The following is a 21,773-nucleotide window of genomic DNA, read 5'->3' on the forward strand; positions in this document are numbered from 1 at the left end:
ATGCTCTGGGGTGGGGCTGGAGATGAAGGGTTTGGGATGCAGGAAGGGGCTGCAGGTTTGGGGTGGGGATCAGAGCTGGGGTGCGGGCTTACCTTGGGCGGCTCCCGGTCAGCGGTGCAGTGGGGGGGGGCTAAGGCAGGCTTCCTACCTGTCCTGGCACTGTGGACGATGCTGAAACCTGGAAGCAGGCCTGCAGCAGGTCTGGCTCCTAGGTGGAGGTGCGCAAGTGGCTCCGCGCAGCTCTGGCCTGCAGGCACCGACCTGCCCCCAGCTCCCATTGGCTGGTTCCCGGCCAATGGGAGTGCAGAGACTTTGCTTGGGCCAGGGACAGCGCGTGGAGCTCTGTGGCCCCACTGCCTAGGGGCCGGACCTGCTGCTGGCTGCTTCTGGGGCGCAGCGCGGTGTCAGAACAGGTAGGGACTAGCCTGCCTTAGCTGGGCAGCACAGCTGACAGGATTTTTAATGGCCCGTTCGGCGGTGCTGACCAGGGCTGCTGTGTGACCCAGTGCCTCACTTCCCCCAACTCAGTACTGAGTCGCGACCCAGAGTTTGAAAACCACTGTCCTAGAAAGCAGAGACTATGAAAAGAGTCTAGGGGTCTGTCACAGGCAGGCTGATGACAGGATCATAGTGCACAAGTAACTGAACATGATCACTCAGATGATCTCATTGTCCCTTCCGGCCTTAAGAATCTATGAATCTAAGTGCAACTGATACATTCTTACATCTGCATAGCAAGTGTCAGCACCTGAGAAAGGTGTGCCTCCATGCATAGACATGCCCAGCTGTGTATGCTGCAAATGCATCTACTTTTCAAGAAAATAAATCAGACCTGAAGGAGTCTGGAAAAATGCATATTATCATTATGCACCGAGACTTAATTCTTAGCTGTTAGCCAGCTGAGATTAAAAAAATAGTTCTAACAGTCAGAAACCCTTAATCTCCTCAACGTAAATCAAACTGTCATCATTTACCATTTGCAAAGCAGATTTTGATGATAGGCACATGAAGCAGGAGCAGAATAAAAAAGGACGTAATTAGCATCAAAACAGTCAGTACACAGATTCTATGCATAATCCACTTGATAATCTTAAAGTACAAATCTCTAGTGCTCCTGAAAGAAGAAAAACAGTGGGTGACTCAGAGTGTCTGTGGGGAAAGCAAGAGAGACACGCAAAGAGAGAAACAAGACAGGAAGAATAAAAGAGAGACACGTGCACACACACACTCAAAAAGAGAGGGGGATAATTGACACCACCAGCAACTAGATTCACTCCTAAAAAATTCTTCGGTGAAACCTCTCCCACTAATATTTCCGAGCACCCTGTTTAAGGGGAACAATTTTCTGTCTAGACTCCAGACTTCTTACGTTTATCAGCCAGTCACTGCTGAATGGCTAGAAGAGTGAGGTTGGCTTTTTTTCTTCCCAGTCATTAACCTTGTAAACTAATGTTTTTCCAACCAAAGCAACAATTTCAAGTTGAGAGGCACCTACCTGATTTGATTTACTTCGAGAGCAGCTGAAAATACAGGTTCCCACAGACTTACAGTTTGATCACTTTGGTTTTTGAAGGGCTCTTATAGTGTCAGGTAATTTAAAATCAGAATCTACTTTTCCCCAAGTGTAGACTGCTATTGGGGCAAATGATGGTTGAGTGATGAGCCACATCTGGGAGCTTCCTTGTGCAAACCTCGTGGTTCTTGCCTTCAGGGGTACTGCCAAAAAGTTGCCTGCCCAATATCACGTGATTCAGAATTTGTCCTACTCAAAGAGTAATTCAGTTAAAGAACACCGTGTACCGTGGGTTGCTAGTTGTTTTGCTGATGCTTTATCTCACTTTCGGATTGGGGATTTTGGCAATCGGTGCCTGCTCAGGATGTTTGGTGCCTTGGCATCCACAGGCCTAAGGCTATTGGGATTTCAACGGCATCAGGCAGTAAGTGGTCCAACAGGATAGGTTTTAATAAATTCCTTGGATTCAGTGAAAGAGCAGGCCTCCCTGGCTCCAGCCCATCCAAAAAACAACATGGGGAAGGCTTTACTCTTCTGAAGAGTGTATCCCTCACACCTCACAGTGATTTTTTTTTTAATGATGCATCACTTTGACTACACATAACCTTCACCCAGAGGAACTTCAGCGTGACCAGAACAGCTATTATGAAGCCTGACACAGGATCAGATTCCACTTCTACTATTAGCCTCTGTCTAGGACAGTGGTTCCCAGACTTGTTCCGCCGTTTGTGCAGGGAAAGCCCCTGGTGGGCCGGGCCGGTTTGTTTACCTGCCGCGTCTGCAGGTTCGACCGACCGCGGCTCCCAGTGGCTGCGGTTCGCTGCTCCAGGCCAATGGGAGCTGCTGGAAGCGGCGCGGGCTGAGGGACATACTGGCCGCTGCTTCCAGCAGCTCCCATTGGCCTGGAGCAGTGAACTGCGGCCACTGGGAGCCGCAATCGGCCAAACCTGCGGACGCGGCAGGTAAACAAACCGGCCCATCCCACCAGGGGCTTTCCCTGAACAAGCGGCAGAACAAGTTTGGGAACCACTGGTCTAGAACTTACTCTTGTGTTTGCCAACCTGTCTTGACATTTAGACTTTTGTTGCTGCAGGAAGATGATGATGAGTGTTTCATGGTAGCAACTTCAATTTTGTTTCTCTGTTATCAAGGTAAATTGTGAAAAGATATTAAAGTACACTTACTAAGTAAATATGCTAGTGGCTAACTCTGTGCTGCATGTACAATTTGTTTTCCAACACAACAGCAAAAAGATGGTTTTCTCGTGCTGCTTATTAATTTTTGAAGGTGTTGATTTCAAATGATAAGCTATGGGCTTAGAGATAAAAATAGCTAAAAACATTAAAATTAGAATAATGGGCTGCTCTATTAATGTGTTTACAGAAGTCCCATTAACATTAACGGGAATTCTGTACATGCAATGCATAGTTGGCAAGTTGTATTCTGGAATTTTCATCTTCCTCTAAAGCATCAGAGATCGGCCATCGCTGGAGATTTGACACTGGACGTGGGTGGTGGACCAGTGCTCTGAGTTGATAAGGAGAAGCCAGTTTCTCAATGTCTGGTTGGTGTGTCTTGCTCACAGTCAAATAATCACCAGTTTTGGGGTCAGGGATGAATTTTCACTTAGGTCAGATTGTCTGGGATCTTAGGGCTTTTTCACCTTTCTCTGCAGCATAGGGTGTAGTTCACCAGCTGGGGTCACAGAATCATAGAATATCAGGGTTGGAAGTACCTCAGGAGGTCATCTAGTCCAACCCCCTGCTCAAAGCAGGACCAATCCCCAACTAAATCATCCCAGCCAGGGCTTTGTCAAGCCTGACCTTAAAAACCTCTAAGGAAGGAGATTCCACCACCTCCCTAGGTAATCTATTCCAGTGCTTCTCCAACCTCCTAGTGAAAAAGTGTTTCCTAATATCCAACCTAAACCTCCCCCACTGCAACTTGAGACCATTACTCCTTGTTCTGTCATCTGCCACCACTGAGAACAGTCTAGATCCATCCTAGGTCATCTGGGCATTTCTCACCTCAGCAATGGCCTGCTATTGCCGGGGCCTCAGGCATTGGTGGCACCTGGGTTTCTCCTGTTCACTGCCTGTGAGGCAGAGTTTAGTCTCCTGCGGACTGAAAAGCTTTGGTCTAATTAAAGTCTTTGGGTTCAAAATAGGGGTAAATGGGTGAAAATTAATGGCCTGTGATATAAAGGTGGTCAGACTAGAGATCTAATTATTCCTTCTGGCCTTAAACTCCATGACATTATGAAGAGACCCACAGTGAAGGACCAGAACTATCATTTATGGGCTAGAAACAATTGGAGCTGCCCTTGATCTTTACACATGACTCCTGTTAATATCAGTAGGAGATCTACTATGGATTGAGGTCACTGCATGGCTCTTCCTCTAGTTACTCTGATATTCTTGGGCTATGCATCTCAGAGTTGAAAAGCTGACCATGGGTGGTTAGGCTTTGAGAGTCAGAGGGGAAATTTAACTCAGATCTTGGCCTACATTTAAGCACAGAATATAAATCCTACAAGCTTTTGTTCAAAATTGTGGGCCAAGTTCTGCTGGTTACGCCAATGTAACTCCGGCTTTATTTTTCCAAATGTAAAGAGTATCTTGTTTTAATGAGCTTTTTGCACACACACACACAAAATTACTGTGCACCATTAAATAACTAGTTTGAGGTCACCATTTTTCTTTGCCTACCCTATGTACTTAGGGGCAAAATTCACCTCAAGACCCTAGGAATCACTTTGATGAGGTCTTAAGTGATGCATAGGAACTTGGGTGTCCCTTGCCCTGGAGTGAATTTCACCCTTAAAAGCTAGATGGGCACAAACTAAAGCAAAAATAATTCCCTGGGCAGTTACAGTGGTGCTGAGTTCATTCATTTAATTTCTGTAACAACCAACTGGAGATCTTTAGCATAGGAAAGCAGGTGTGAATCATTGTGGAAGAGGGTGGAAGCTACCGATGCTAATACTAAAGGTCCTCAAATAATTCACAGTTTATAGCAACACTTGAAATGGTTCAGAATGTTCTAATTGAGCATTTGCTTTGTTTATATTTTTACTAGCAATATGAGTGTTTCTGCGTCACTCCTCCCTCTAAGCAACGTTTTGCAATTTCTAGCCGGAGTGTACACTTTGCAAGTTATCTAGATAGGTGCATTGTTCTATGTGTCTACAGCACAATGGGGTCCTGGTTCGTGACTAGGGCCCCTAGGCACTACCACAATACAGATAAATACTACTACTATGTAGTGGGAAGGGAAGAAATATTAGAGCAGGGATTTGAACATCTAACTAACACTGAATTTCAATGGGAGTTGCGGCCTAACTTCCTTAAGACTCTTTAAAACTACAGCCTAAAAATATCTGTTCACTTCTATTGATAGAGAATTAAAGTTTCAGCTGGTACATGACATCCCCAGAAGATGTATTTAAAACTTTGACAGTATTAATAAGTTATGAATCGGTGCTTTAATACTCTCATCGCAAAACAGAAAAGAAGGTGGCTCTGTATATGGCTTTCGTACTCAAGGTGCTTTTTACGAAGGTATTAAGAACGGGAAGTGCAACAACTCTCTAGGTGACCCGTAGTGGCTGATGTGTTCATTATGTCAACACTGAGAGCTCTTTGGTTTCTATGTCTTCATGAAATCATTCCAAGCCATTAATCCAAAGAACAGGCAGGGGCAATGTCAGCTTTCCCACTGCATAACTTGTCTCTGGTTCTTTGTCTCACCCCTGATCCAGAGAGTGAGATGACAGTAATCCCCATGCCCATTCATTCCATGCCCTCTCATCTGGGACTGCCAACAAAGCTGCCAATTGCAGAACTGAGTATTGTTACCCACTTGACTGAGCTCAGCAACTCACTTCACAAAGGCCACTTTACAGCCATCAGATAGTAACAACTTTCAATCACATTCAAAGCAGCAATAAGAGGCTTTGTATTCCACTACCTGTTCTCTGAGACATCTAGTTCCCTGAGAACCTGTTTTATTGAGAAAAGGAATGCTGGTTTGGACCCTGGGCTACCTCCGACATGAAAAACCAGCCAACCAACCACAAAAATCTTGCCATGAGATCTTTAGCTTCAATACAGTACTCAGGACAGGCAAAACACCACAAATTAACATCCCACAGGAGAGTACCTGTAATATTCCTACATCTCAGAGCAGTGCACTTCAGCATTAATGCTGGGCATGAGACCAAGTCCTGATGCAAGACTGAGCCCCACAACCAGTGCTGGGAGAAACTGTATCTTTGTTTCACAAATTACTGTGAATGTTGTGGATTCAAGACTCACAAGGCATCCGAAGAAGTGAGGTTTTTACTCACGAAAGCTCATGCCCAAATAAATCTGTTAGTCTTTAAGGTGCCACCAGACTCCTTGTTGTTTTCGTAGATACAGACTAACATGGCTACCCCCTGATACAAGGCAATGATTTGGCTTTCTGTAACAAAATATTTTTTTTATATTAAACAAGAAAAACTTTCCAAGGAGTGACAGATCAGAACAGATGTGTAACCTGCTTACACAGTAAAAACAGTTACTTTAGCAGAAGCGCTGGCTGGAACACTAGCTGCCCAGGAACTTATAGGGAGCCGGAACATTCTATTCTATACAAGTTCTTATACCTCCCGCATCACTGTAGTATGTGAGCAGCGTCTGGCAGTTCATAAAGTGACATAACCTAACATCTTGTTTTTGGTTGGTCCCAGGATATTAAAGAGACAAGGTGAGTGAGGTAAAGACCTTTTCTTGGCCCAGCTTCTGATGGAAAAAGAGACAAGCTTTCGAGCGGCACAGAGCTCTTCATAGCTTCAAAGCCTGACAGTCTCACCAACAGAAGTTGGTTCAATAAAAGTTATTACCTCACCCACCTGGTCTCTCTAATAACTAACTTCTGTATGTGAGGTTCATTCTCTCTAGGGGAGAGTAGGAGAGGAGTGTTTTGGGGACTGTTTACAATACACGCTGTTATGGGTTTGAATTTGAGACTTCAAAGTCAAAAAAGTGTGCCTTACATTCCCTTTAAATTCAGATTCATATGGGCCATCCTCAAATCATCATTCAATCTTTAATTGTGTCCCTGTGTTCCTCTCAGCAGTGATGCTGGTCTGGTGATCCTTTGCCCCATCCCCACTAGGGTTCAGTGGTTGCTAATGCTGGGATATAGCCCAATGTTTACTTGGGGGCTCTTTAAACCAATGTGAAGGCAGCATGGAAACTTGTCTGGCACCTTCAACTGGTTTAACATGCAGCCAATGTCTCAAATCACAGCACTTTTCAGCAAAAGGGAAGCTTCCGGCAAGAGGATCAAAAATGGCAGCTACATTTAAAGAGTTAATTTTCAAATACATTTCCTTTCCCAAAATGAAGGAGAAATGCGTCTTACCATTTAACCTTTCATGCCATTGGCCTGAGCAAAACAGATGCCATTTTCCTTTAGAAGCATACAATCTAACACAAAGCTGCACAATATGCCGCCTCTGTTCTAGACATTTGCATTTCAAATGTGGAATAACTCCTCCACCTAATTATATTTAGAATTATGACTACTTGGTTTGCCTAAATATATTCTAAAGAGATGAGCCTCAGAAAACTGAATCTTTAATCTGGGACAAGTAGGGGAGGATCTGGTGAGATACAGTAGCTACTATCATTAACACATTAGCACCTAAATGTCTCTTCTCCTTCCACCACCCACTGCCATGATGAGCTCCATCTGATGAAGTAGGAAGGAAGTAAACTAGAGCATTACTGATGGAAAACATGAATATATACAGATAAACTCTGACTGACAAGGCTAGGTTATGGGTAGCCTTTGCCCAGCATCAGGCATGGGCCAAGGGCCGGGAGCCAAATGAAATTAATGGGCAGCAGGTTTAAAACAAATAAAAGGACGTTCTTCTTCACACAGCGCACAGTCAACCTGTGGAACGCCTTGCCTGAGGAGGTTGTGAAGGCTAGGACTATAACAGGGTTTAAAAGAGAACTAGATAAATTCATGGAGGTTAAGTCCATGGATGGGTAAGGAATGGTGTCCCTAGCCTCTGTTTGTCAGAGGGTGGAGATGGATGGCACGAGAGAGATCACTTGATCATTACCTGTTGGCTTAACTCCCTCTGGGGCACCTGGCATTGGCCACTGTCGGCAGACAGGATACTGGGCTGGATGGACCTTTGGTCTGACCCAGTGCGGCCGTTCTTATGTTCTTATGTTTAATTACCAGGAACAGGCCGGGCTGGAACACCAGCAGATGAGAACTGAGAGACAAACCAGAGGGCAGGACCCAGAACCATTTACCAAGAGTCAAGCCAAGTCAGGATACCAAGAGGCAGGAACAGATAAACACCAGACCAGCACTCCATGGCAGAATGAAGCCCAATTGTACAATCAACTTCCTGGTTCCTCCTCTGACTTAAATAGGGGCTGCAGCCCAGTCAGAAGCCTTGGAGCTCTCCCAATCAGAGTGCAGGGGCCAGGTTTGTGTGTCGGTTGGGCTTCACAGGCCCAGGCCCAGCTGCTGTGTGTGAGCTGCCAGATGGACACCTGGGTTTGAGATCCATAGGGACTGACACAAAGATGTTTCTACAGTCCTATGCCACAGGCATGGTAGAGGCGAAGAAAGACTTCTTGTCCTCTGCCATTGTGGTGGCTATATCCTACCCTGAAATACCTATCCAGGCCCTAAATCAATCGATCAGCCTTGGCTGCTTCTGCACCACCTCAGAAGCCAGCTCAGCTCTGCCCGCATGAGGAAATGGTAGCAAACGTCTCCCAGATCATCGGTTCACCCCTCCCCAGGATGCCCACTCTGAACAGTGGCAGCTATACCCAAGATGAAATGCAAGAACTCATCACGTTCATGGAGCAAGACATTCTGGAAGCACTGAAAGAAGGCCTGCATTTTGGGAAAGGAAATGTATTTGAAAATTACCTCTTTAAATGCGGCGGCCATGTTTGAGACTCTTGCCAAAAGCTTCCCCTTTGCTGACAAGTGCTGTGATTTGAGACATTGGCTGGGTATTGCAGGGTAGCCCTCTAACCACTGAACCATCCTTCCTGTTGATCCAGTGAGAGCACAACACCCCACTGCTCCACTCCCCATAGAATATTGGGTCCCATTCATGGTCTCTGTGTTAATTACAGCTACTCAGAAAACTTGCAATTAAAATGAAATTACAACAAAATAACTGAAGTTAATTTTTTTGAAAATTGAGCAGTTTCCCTTGCCAACCCCCTATTCTGACTCTAGCATTAATCCTCAGAACCCTCTATAGCAGGGGTCGGCAACCTTTCAGAAGTGCTGTGCCGAGACTTCATTTATTCACTGTAATTTAAGATTTCGTGTGCCAGTAATACATTTTAACATTTTTAGAAGGTCTCTTTCTATAAGTCTCTAATATAGAACTAAACTATTGCTGTATGTAAAGTAAATAAGGTTTTTAAAATGTTTAAGAAGCTTCATTTAAAATTAAATTAAAATGCAGAGCCCCCCGGACCCGGGCAGCGTGAGTGCCACTGAAAATCAGCTCCCGTGCTGCCTTCGGCACGCGTGCCATAGGTTGCCTACCCCTGCTCTATAGCATTGGACCAAGATACCTCAGAGAGCATCTTGCTCTTTGTGACAATGGCCTCCATCAAAATCTATGCTCCTAAGGAACTATGAAGCTGACAACCTCAAGAGTGAATCTCCTGAAAGTGGGAGACTGGACTTTCCTAGCAAGAGTTAGAAGTCATTCCTGAAAGGGATCAGATTGACCACAATTCTCATTGCTTTTAAGATGACATGTAAAACTCACTTCCTACTTATCAAAGGAAAGAAAGAAAGAAAGAAAGAAAGAAAGAAAGAAAGAAAGAAAGAAAGAAAGAACAACTAATTTTTAAAAACCTAATACTATACCCCTGACCACCTACAAGCAAATAGGAAGGAAAATTAGACCACTAGCCAATTGTGAATTAGATTATTATTTAGGATGAAAGTTAGGAAGTGCAGTGATGGGCACTGTTATAAGAATCAAGACACAGATTAGGCAGCTATTCTCCATAAGAAATGTTAAAGATGTATCTTGAAAAGCTCATTTTTCTGAAGTTGCAATTTCTCTTCATTTGCTACTTGGAGCAAAATCACTACTCAAAAAGCTTAGTGATATTAAAGTGGATGGAGATATGTCCATGTGGAAGATATATTTATGAATACACAAAATGTTAAGTAAAACAAGACGGAAAAGTTAATCTGATGAATGTTTCTTGGTTTAGCTCCTTTATTCTATTTCTTCTCTTTATGCATTTCATAGTGTATACCAATATGTACATCCTGCTGAAATGAAAAGTGGGATAAGAAATACATCAGTATTTTAAGTCCTCAGTGCAATCAACACCAGTGATTAAACCAAGACTCCATTAAAGCAGATCTCCCAGCTGTCTCACAATAATTCACTCTAGCATAAAAAATGAACTTTGTTTTTAAAATAGAATCTCTAACTGTCCATCAATGTCCTGCCGTGAATGCAGGGGACTGGACTAGATGACCTCTCGAGGTCCCTTCCAGTCCTATGATTCTATGTCACAAAAAACTTTCCCTGCCCCTTATGTGTACCAAAGTCTCGCACTATATATTGAGGTTCCATTTATAAAGGGTTAATTAAGATTAATAGATGTTATCAGCATGTTACAGATATGAGTAGAAAAGTTAAGTCACATCAGTCGAGGCGGTTATAGATATTTATAAACTACAGTTATAAGTGACACGTTGATCTGTTGGACTCAATTACTATTTACAACTTCTATAAACTATTGATAAAAATGTACCCTTCATATAAAGTTTCAGCATGTCTCTATATATGGTTACACCTGATAGATTTACCTATGTGAGATTTCTGCTACCTATGAAATATCTTCCCATATCCCATAAATATTTCTGAACATCAGCTGAGGAATTTAGAATGTGGCACTTGGGAGGGGTAATATGGCTAAATAAATGCCAGCCTTGAATGGTTTTTGATCAAAGAACCATCGAAACGACCAAAATTAAATAAATATGTTGCCTTAGTTTGGTCTCAGTTTCCATTGCCAAAAATAAGCCAGCTAGAAAATGATAGAATGCAAAGGGAAAGCTGCATAAGCAGTGTAGCTCTTCATTATTTTTACTACGAACTCCGATATGTATTTTCAGTGCTCACGGCAGGGTATTTACAGCAGTGGGTGGATAATATACAGAGTAGCTGGGATTGCAGAACTCTGTGCACAGGTACACTACAAGGCAATTTTATTCATTACTCGTTTTGCTTCTATCTGCAGGTAGGCGATGCAGCCCCAGTATGATCCTTCAGTACTGCAAATACAGTAGTATTCATAATGTCCTATGTGCCTTTGTGCCAATTACACTGGCTATTTGGGCTCAATTGCTACAGTAATCAACATGACAATTTTTCACCAGTCAATTTCAATGAACTTCATTATCATGCATCTATTCTCCCATTGTCTCATCTTCCCAGGATGCCGTGTTTTCTGTCATTTCTTTCCTTATCTAGGATCTCACAATGCACCATAATGCCACAATTATGCTCCTTATTAGAGGATTATTGCATTCGATATTTAGAGAACGGCCTGTTCTACGGTGCAGCTTATCAGGGAAGGTGACGTTATTTTCATTACACTGAACAGTCCCTTTAGAGCAATCATAGTTAATCCTACTTCAAAAACCATGGCAGTAAGCTATGGGGAGGAGACAGAGGGCAGAAGAAATCAGAAATATAGTTCCTTTCCCTTCAGGCATGGACTGGCAGGCACCTTCAGACCTTGGGACCTTATTGGGATTCAGCTGATTGGCTGTTTCTTTTTCTTCAGGGTCCTATATTACATCAAGGTCTATGATGAGGAGGGATTTGCTGACATGGGGTTGCACTGGGGAGAGCTGGGTTTTAATGGCAAGGGAGGTGTGGGAGTTGGGGAGAGGGGAGTGAGTTTATACAAAAGAAACCCAGGAAGAATAGATGCTTACTTAGAAAAAAATAAAAATACAAAAGGTTAAACTGCAGGGAGAGGGCGAAACTCATGGAATCTGAAACAGCTGGGAATGTTTCAGGAAACCAAGATGTGGGCAAATTGCTTCTCCTTTTAAAATGGAAAAATAAGCAACCACTCCCCTTGCAGTGACCATTTCCTCTCAGTCTTTTTTCTTTCCAAAATGAAGTTGCATCCCACCCCCTTCCTCTACCAGTTGGTTAGCCCTGATTCTGCAAGCACACACATGCTTAATTGTTCGAAGGGGAGTAATCCCGCTGAGTTCCATGGCACTCCTTAGATGTCTAGAGTCAAGCACATACAGAAATATTGGCAGAATTGGAGCCTTAGAATGGACGTTTTTGGGGGAGGGTAGGAATCTTGTACTCATAAATCATTGTAAAGCACCAATTACACTGTTGGTAATGACTGACAATATTGTTATGGCCTGGGCATAACCATCACCCTTCATTTAAGAGAGTTGTTAGAAACAGTTAAGCTCCTTTATGGCACCAGGTAGCCGAAACAATAGCAGCTTCACCTCAAACACAGGCACGTCACCACCCAAACCAAATATATGGAGATATACCTATCTCATAGAACTGGAAGGGACCCCGAAAGGTCATCGAGTCCAGCCCCCTGCCTTCACTAGCAGGACCAAGTACTGATTTTGCCCCAGATCCCTATGGCCCCCTCAAGGATTGAACCTTGAACCAAAGGCACCTACAAGGCATATGTGGGAGGAAGGGTTTCACTGGATATTGTTTTGTTCACAAAACAAAGAGAAGCAGGGATAGAAAAGCCACAAAACAAGGGATAGAAAAGCCAAAGACAGTCAGAGCTAGCACTGGGAACCTGACTCAGAGAAAAGACTAGAGAGCTTTTGGGCAGAGTGTCATCTGGAAAGGGACATGGAACTGTTGGCAAAGACATTCTCTCCTGTTTGATTCCTCCTGTGCTCAGGGAAAGAGGCCTTTGTACAGTGGTTGTATTGTTTACAGGATTGCATCAAAGAAACACCTGACTCCATCATCAATTTCTCCTCTTAATGGAAACAACCCACAACACCATGAATTTGGCTAACTGGTTGGGTTCAAAAAGGAGACAATATTAATATTCTTAGCCCAGGTTCAGTTCCTGCCTTTATAAATGCATTGACTGAATTACAATATTGCAGTTTTCACCATTTTTGCATGAGCCTCATAGAAGCTTCGAAAAAGTTAGGAAATCAAAAAGTTAAGGATGCCAGTAGAACCTTAAGTTTGCCCCTGTGTCAACATGCATAACAATACAAACTTTAATGAAGTGGTCACATTCTAGATTTTCCTACAGGATCCCTGCCTCATTTAGGCATGCCTCATGAGGCCTCTTCTCAATATTTATTCATTATGTTCCTACTCCTCTGGACTTCTGCCTCATTCACTACACAATCCTGCCTCATTCACCCTCCAACCTGTGCACTAAAGGAGACAAGGGTCTTGCTGAAATAAAAACAATAAGTGATCATGGGATCAGAGAGACACATGCATACGGACAAGGGGACTGAATGAAGGATGCAACGGCATCCTTAACTTTGTCATTTCCTGTCCGCAAGAGTGTCCTGCTTTGCAGCCTTATAGTCTTTTAACTGTTTTGAACAGAGTTCTGTATGTAAAGATATATTATTTTTTCTTTACTTGTGCAGTCTCTCTCACACACACACACACTAGAAAACTCTTCATCTGCTGTGTGTTGTCCAATTAACCCCTGTAGGAATACAGAAGGCATTTATCAAATCCCTGCCTAGCACACAGCCTCTGTCCCTTAAAATGTAGCACACGCAGAGTCCCGATGCCTTATCACGTTATAAGTGGCTTCTTTTCTCGCCTATTCACAGAACATGTGCTCCCAAAGCTGGCTTTTGTTGGCATAGATTCCATCAAAATGCCTTTCGGAGTACATATTGTACTGCTAGGAAAGCCATAATGGCAGATAAATAACATTCTTAAAGACAAGACAAATCATCTCAATCTTTAAACTTTGCTCTTTCCTTGCCACAAACTTTTTGATTTTTAGCCTTAAAAAGGCAAAACCTTGGCCAGGATTCAGCAAGGTATTAAGCACACGCCCAAGGCGAAACACACAGTTAGTCCCATTGACTGAAATGGGATGACTTGTGTGCCTAATGGAGGCAAGTGCTTAAACACATTGTTGAATCCGTGCCCTAGTTGCTCCCTGGACTGAGATATGGGTCCATACACATATTGGCAGCTCTTGCTTCGATACTCCATCATACCACGTAGCTCTTATATAGCACTTTTCGTCAGTAGCTCTTAAAACACTTAAAACAAGTCAGTTTCATGATCCCCATTTTACAGATGGGGAAAACTGAGGCACAGAGCAGGGTAGCAACTTGCCCAAGATTACCCAGCCAACCAGTGGCAGAGCTGGGAAATAGAACCCAGGTTTTCTGAGAGCCACACCACGGCTCTATCCACTAGACCATTACCACCTAGCTTTCAAGTGAACATACATTTGTGGGTGTGGCTATAGCTCATCTGAAATTGTTTATAGCTGACTTGGACTTTAGGGTAGTTCTTCTGGATTTATACTAGTGAAACTGAGATCAGAATCTGGCTCTTCATTTCTGTTCTGCACTTATATGTTTTGTGTGTCCCCGAATTATTTTTATTTCCTTCTGCTGTTTTCTCCATCTCTACACCATATAATATTGAGCACTATATTCCTGCTGTGCCCTCAACAGTCTATTACAGAGGACTAGAATGATTTCCTCCAGCCTTGAAGAGCTCTGTTTACGCATTATTGAGTTTTGTTTGCTTTCTTTTTATTATTACTTCTATTCATTCAGCCAAGAGTTTTAGTGTTTTAGCCACAATAGCACCACATCATTCTAAAAATGTGTTTGGCAGCACGTGGCTATCCCATTTGGGGTATATTCTACTCTGGGTGGGATTCAGAAGGGGGATTTGGCCACCTGAGTCCTACCTCCCAGGAGAATGCAGTAACCACTGTGCTATGAGGCATTTTTGAGGGGAAGGGGTTGTTCTCAATCTCTTCTGGTGAAGCTGTTCCACTGTGTATAAATAAAGAGTCATTGGAGCAAGGGGACTCGAATCAGGGTCTCTCACAACCCAGGAGTATGCCCTAACCACTGGACTCTAGAGACCTTCTCACTAGCCTAATGAATATTTGATTACACTGCTCTACAGCCAAAATGCTTCTGAAATAAATGTAATCAAACTTTACTAATTCTGGGTCACTGAGAACGAAAATGATGCTTAAAATTGTTGATTGGCTCTAGTTTTCAAGATATGCTATTGGGTCACTATATACGACCCTTGACTTGGGAATGGCGGAGGATAAGTGAGTTATAAAGGGAAGGGATCTCAATTTAAACCAGAAATGACTAAAATACATCTTTGACTAGATCTCTGAATAAATCTATGACTGGGTTTGGACAGTACTTGCTTTTTAGGCAAAACAATGAATGATGCAATCTGCAGCTGGTATTGTGTCATACATAATATGAATTGCATCATGTTATTCCTAGAAGTCATGGATGATGCAATCATAACTAAGCTTACATCACTCTGCTGAACAAATTGCCCTATATCAGCTCTAGAAATCATACAGTGTCGTGCTCTCTTATTTGTCAGTGTTTGATTTTGCAAGGGGACACATTTCTGTTTAGCCAAAGTGAGCAGAGATGCCTCGTACTTGTGTGAACAGTGCAGATAACTTCTGCTATGTTTGTGGTGAAGTGACTTTTGCACCTCAAATTGTTCTGGTAGCCATTTTCTGAATCCTTTGCAATTTGTCATCCTTTTTGAAATGTGATGCTCAAGAAAGAGATCTTGGAGTCATTGTGGATAGTTCTCTGAAAGCATCTACTCAATGTGCAGCGGCAGTCAAAAAAGCAAACAGAATGTTGGGAATCATTAGGAAAGGGATAGAGAATAAGACAGAAAATATCATAATGCCTCTATAAATCCATGGTACTCCCACATCTTGAATACTGCATGCAGATCTGGTCGCCCCATCTCAAAAAAGATATATTGGAATTGGAAAGGGTACAGAAAAGGGCAACAAAAATTATTAGGGGGTATGGAACAGCTTTCATATGAGCAGAGATTAATAAGACTCAGACTTTTCAGCTTGGAAAAGAGACGACTAAAGGGGAATATGACTGAGGTCTATAAAATCATGACTGGTGTGGAGAAAGTAAATAAGAAAATGTTATTTACTCCTTTTTATATCACAAAAACTAGGGGTCACCAACAGCGGTGCAAGTACAATCCATTTCTTACCGGTACAGGGAGAGGGGCACCAGCTAAGGGGGGGGCACGTGCCCTCCACATGTGACCCTCCATGTGACTCCTCCCCACCCTGCCCCCAGCCTGGGGCCCCCAGACTCTCCCTGTCCCCTCCCCATGATCCATCCTATCCATCCATCCCTGGGGAGGGGGAGGGACTCTGTCCTCCTGCTGCATCAGAGACTTCAGAACAGCAGTGGGGAAAGGAGCAGAACATGGGGCCGCTGGGCAGCCCCACGTCGCCAGCTCCTCTGGCAGATGTACCGCCCCCAGCCCTACCCTGTGCCCTTCCACAGAGCTGCGTCTTCTCCATCTGTACAACAGCAGCTCCCCCTCCCCTGCAAAGATAGGGCTGGGGGAGGAGGGGTTGGGGGCAGTACAGCCGCCGGAGAACCTGCCAGTGTTCTGCTCCTGTCCCCGCTGTCCCTCCCAGTGGGGAAAGGAGCAGAAAGCCAGCAGCTCCTCTGGTGACTGTACCAGCCCTCTCTCCCCACCAGCCTTGTCCTCTGGTCAGGCTGCTGCAGTACAGACAGAGGAGACGCAGCCCCGTGGAAGGGCAGGGGGTGGGGGCGGTACAGCCGCCGGAGGAGCTGTCAGTGTGGGGCCATCGGCTCCTCCTGTATCTTTCCGGTACACCGTACCGTTTCTAAATATCTTGCAGGTACAGCATATCGTACCATACCACCCTACTTGCACTGCTGGTCACCAAATGAAATTAATAGGCATCCGGTTTAAAACAAACAAAAGGAAGTATTTCTTCACACAACGCACAGTCAACCTGTGGAACTCCTAGCCAGAGGATGCTGTGAAGGCCAAGACTAACAGGGTTCAAAAAAGAACTAGATAAATTCATGGGATGGGCAGGGAGGCTAAAACATGCTCTGAGGTGTCCCTAGCCTCTGCTTGCCAGGAGCAGGGAATGGGCGACAGGGAATGGATCACTTGATGATTACCTGTTCTGCTCATTCCCTCTGGGGCACACGGCATTGGCCACTGTCGAAAGACAGAATATTGGGCTAGATTGACCAATGGTCTGACCCAGTATGGCCGTTCTTATGTTCTTAAGGAAGGTGCTCAGACACCACAGTGATGAGCATGGTATAAAGAACCTGAAGAGAAGATAAGAGAAGAGAAGAGAAGAGAAGAGAAGAGAAGAGAAGAGAAGAGAGTGATGCCTGCAATATGGTGTGACGGGTTGCCCCCTCCTTCTGGGGTGCCACCTGATGCACTGGGGTACCACTGAGCCCGCCTGTTCCCCCAGCCTGGCCTCTCTAACCCTGTCCTGCTAAGCCAGGCCCTCAAGCCTCCTCTACCACACACACAGGTAGGGCACACCCAGCTTCAGAAATACACAGCTGCTGAAATCAGTACTGCATGGGAAGGCTTTCAGCTAAGGAATTGCCCAGCATTCAAGTGCACTCCCCCTCTGGAGAGTAAACCCAAAATTGTATTGTCTTGCGCTGCACAGTGAACTGTACAGCATAAGTTAATTGATCTTCGCCCTCTCCCTCAACATGGAGAGAGATATGCACAGCTTCCCCGCCCCCACCCCACCCAGTTATGAATTACACAAACTGGGTTTAAAATGAAATAAGTTTATTAAGTACAAGAGTAGATTTAAAGTTATTATAAGGGATATCAAACAGATCAAAGCAGATTACCTTAGTAAATAAACAAAACCTGCAAACTGAGCTTAACACACCAGATATGTAGGATATAAATTAACAAATTCTCATCCTGAGTGATAAACTGGCTGGCAGATTCTTAAGGCAAAAGTCGCCTTGGCTTTCCCAGGTTTTCATACACAGGCTAAAGATCCTTCTAGCCTTGGACCATCACTTCCCACAGTTCAGTCCTTGTCCCTCAGGTGTTTCCAGGTGTGTGGCTGCAGGGAGAGTGAGGTCCCCCAATGATGTCATTGTCCCCCTTTTGTATCTTCTTCCTGCTAGTTTGATGTGACCTGGGTCACACAGTTCCCATTGTGTAGTGCTATCTCTGAGAGGTTTCTATTGTACACAGTTCCTGGGGTAATCCTTGTGCTTGTGTGCATTTCCTCAATAAGCCATTAACATTGTTTGGCTTTTTTACTGTTGTATCTGAAAGGCTGCTTGTGGGTGTTTTCAACCTCACAACATGTTTCAGTAACACATACATAGCCAAACTTCATAACTTCACAAACCACAATAACAGATACAATCCAACAAGATATTAATGTCTAGCAGATCAAGACTTTTAAAATGATACCTCACAAGACATACTTTGTACAAAACATATCCTAATTACATGACAGTGGTGAATATTGGGGTTTCAGGGTGTCACATATGTCTTAAACATTGCACTGGAAGTTTAATTCCTTGGCTCCTGAGGCAAGAGACAGTCTGGATCAATTACACCGAAGTGACTCTTTTGTGAGTAGTCAGCTTGAGAAAACTATTACTCAAGGATGCTTACTTCATGTAAACTCATCTTGCATCACTTCAGGTGCTTCTGAGGCCTTGTCTACACTGTCGGGGTAGGTCGACCTAAGTTACGCTACTCCAGCTACGTGAATAGCGTAACTGGAGTCAACATAGCTTAGGTTGATTAAGTTGTCTACACCGCACTACGTTGATGGGAGATGCTCTCCCATTGACTTATCTTAGTCTTCTTGTTCCGGTGGAATACCGGAGTCGACCAGAGAGTGCTCTGAGGTCGATTTAGCGGGTCTTCACTAGTCCTATTAAATCGACCCCCGCTGCATCAATTGCAGCAGCGTCGATCCCCGGTAAGTGTAGATATGACCTGAGTAGGCAAAGGCATACTTCACTATGTGGTTAAGTTCTTATAGTAGGAAAAGAAGAATGATGGGTCAATAGCATTCTGAAAGGGTTCGGTATTTGTGTTACTTATAGAGTCGGAATCTGGTGTTTACTTTCCCTTTGCCCTCTTTACACATCTTGTCTCAAAACTTCTTCCAGGAAGTAAGAGAAGCTTTGATGTTTTTCGGTAATTTGGAGATCAACTTGTTTTGCAAGCAAAGTTGTGCAAATATTGGATTTTTCAATTCACTGGGACTTCTAAGAAACAAAATAAAAATTGTTTGGGTCAAAAAAAAAAATGTCAACAAAATCAAAACATGCCATTTAGAGTTCAGCCATTTGAAAGTGTTTTTGGTGGGTTTTTTTTTTAAGTAAAGTTAAAGAAAACTTTGGGGGGGGAAAAAAGACTCAAGCTTTGAACCAAAAAATTGAAACATTTCATTTAAAAAATGTTGAAATAAAATTTTGATGTTTTGGGGAATATTTTTGTGTCTTTTTTTCAAGTGAAACAATTCAGGGAAACCAACATGAACTGAAGAAAAGTTTTGGTGTTGCTGAATCTGCATTTTTCAGCAAAAAAAAAAGTTTGGCTGAAAAATTTCACCAACCTCTAGTTGTAAAGTTGCATGAACCACTCACACGGACAGCATAATGCTACACCCCAAAGGGGAGTTACCTGTGGGAGGGCATGCTGACTAAACACCATCTCTCTTGAGGGTTCTGCCAGCGATTAGAAGAGATGCTTTAAAATGTGCCAGAGGCTCCATTGGTGAGGCTATGTTGTACACATGCTGAACTAGAGCGTCCTTCAGCTGGCCTAGCCATGGACCTCCCCTGGCCAGCACTACTCACACTTTGGGTAGTGCTGGTTCCCTGAAGTGTCCCAGGAGTGAGAAGGTTGCATTTACTTGCACCTCAATGGCCCACCTTTCAAAAACACAGCACCAAGGCCCCAGCAGAAGGTAAATGCCTAAAGGTGGGTATCCGAAGCTTGACCTGCTTTTGAAAGTGTCAGCCTCCGTGTTACAATTTACCCATCTGTCAATATACTGACTGGGCCAGATCCTCAGCTGATGAAAATGGATGCAACTCTACTGCCTTCAGTGAAGCTACGGCAACAGAGGATCTGGCCACCTACCTCACAGGGAAATTGGGAGCAAGAATGTTTTCAACCTTTGGAAGAGGAAAAGCAAGCATTGCTATTTCTGTATTCACACTCTTCCTTCTATGGCCACATTTTCTTAGCGGTTCTTTTTTTCTAAACTGACAGAATTTTTCAGCTGCTCCCAAACAGCTCACCACAATGGTTTCTGCTTCCGTCATCATGATCTCATAGCAAATCCTCCCAATGGCCCCACCCCATTTCCCAAGCATTGGTCATATTCAAATAATCTCACCTAAGGACTAACAACCGGCTTTACACATCAATCTGGATTATTTGGAATCCCTTTTTCAGTTGGCTGCACTGTATCAAAGGGTACTCTGTCTACTCCAAATCCCTTTGAAAAACTAATTTGAATTGTTAACCAGCCCAACAGAGTTAGAATTCGAATCATTGCTTCCTAGTCTGCTTTTCTACTATGAGGCACTGCCTAATAAACCATTCTTTTACAAAGATCAAAGACCCATTCCCTTCCAAAATCATAGACCTTGACATTTTACAACCTGTCCAATTACCCCCTTAAAAGATTTTTAAGGTGCCCAACTCTACTGTCTTCCCTCTGGCCTAACTCCCATCGTCTTCAGGGGGATATGATCTGAATAGGAGGAAGAGATGAACAACGATTCTAGAGAACATCTGATGACAAATACTGCAAATTCTCACTTCACTAAACCTCAGACCGGCTAATTGTGATAAAGGACCCCGTCGTCTCACCACATTCAGAAGCAAAGATTTACTAGCTGAGAGCCGTAGTACAAAATATGCATTTACTAGTGTGCCGTGAAGCCCTGCCATAAATAATTACAACTAAACTACAGTTGACAACTGAATTGTGAAGCTGTATCCTGGATTCTGTTTTTTATTGCAGGGCTTATTTTCTTTCACCCTGATTGAGGAAAGCATTCCCATTCGGAAAAACATCACAAATAAAACACGTAAATGTGCGCTTAACTTTATGCACATGCTTGACGGCCATTGGAATCAATAGAATTTAAGCTCAGAATTAATTGCTTTCCTAAACTGGGGCCTTATTTGCTAATTCACAAACTGGGCTAATCTGCACAGCACCTCTCCTGCTATAAATGCACATTAGCGAGGTTCCACTCCATGGACATTTCCCTGATAGTATCAGTTATTCCATTTGATTGCTTTATAATATTATTCAGTATTGGAGCTTGCTGTTTACTCAGTTATGCAAGAGAGACCGGCTGGCTGGGCATCATCAGTGAGGGCTCCAGATCTCTGGGACTTGCTCCCCCATGCTCTGAAGCAGTGCACATTGTAAGATCTGGGCACAATGTATTTGTGTTCCGAGAGTAGTGGGTGGTGGGGCAGCGGGAATTAAGGAAACTGTCTTGCAGCTTTGATTTATTGGCAGACTGAGCTAATTCACTATTTGAATATGATTTTTTCTGGCTGCTGGATACCTACCATTTGCCCCTGTAATTCTAATTAAGTGTTATGGCACCCAGAGCTTTTTGCCTGGACATTTCTTATTGGTGTTATGTAAACTGAATAAAAATTGTAGGGGCATATTCTGTCTGGCCCTTACACACCCCTGGCTTCACAACTCCGTGGCCACAGTGGGAATCAGGCAACACACCACATCATAGTGTGTAAGGGCAGTACCTTGAGCCTGTGACCAGCATGCCAGAGAGCTCGGGAAGGCAGAACGCCTCTGTGGAGAACCCTGCCATGAGTACACAACGCTAGCGTTCTACTGGCTGCCAATTGCCGTCTGGGTGGAGTTAAAATGTTGCTTTTAAGCTACAAAGCGCTAAATGGGCTGGATCCAGCCTACCAGGGAGCTCATCTGTCCTCCATGCCAGCCTGCTGCAGAAATGTTCAAGCTGGAGCTTCCTTGGGGTATGTCTACACAGCAACTAGACACCCATGGCTGGCCCATGCCAGCCCACTCAGGCTTGCGGGGCTGTTTTATTGCTGTGTAGATGCCCTGTGTAGGCT

At 43.8% G+C, this 21,773-nt stretch overlaps 1 protein-coding gene across 2 annotated transcripts in view; it reads right to left on the reverse strand.

Annotated features, from left to right (window-relative positions):
* The window catches only part of PAK5 (p21 (RAC1) activated kinase 5), a 186,955-nt gene that overhangs the window by 145,176 nt on the left and 20,006 nt on the right, over positions 1–21,773 (reverse strand). The window lies entirely within an intron of this gene.

Source organism: Malaclemys terrapin, chromosome 3, assembly GCF_027887155.1.
Source record: "Malaclemys terrapin pileata isolate rMalTer1 chromosome 3, rMalTer1.hap1, whole genome shotgun sequence".
Taxonomy (NCBI): domain Eukaryota; kingdom Metazoa; phylum Chordata; order Testudines; family Emydidae; genus Malaclemys; species Malaclemys terrapin.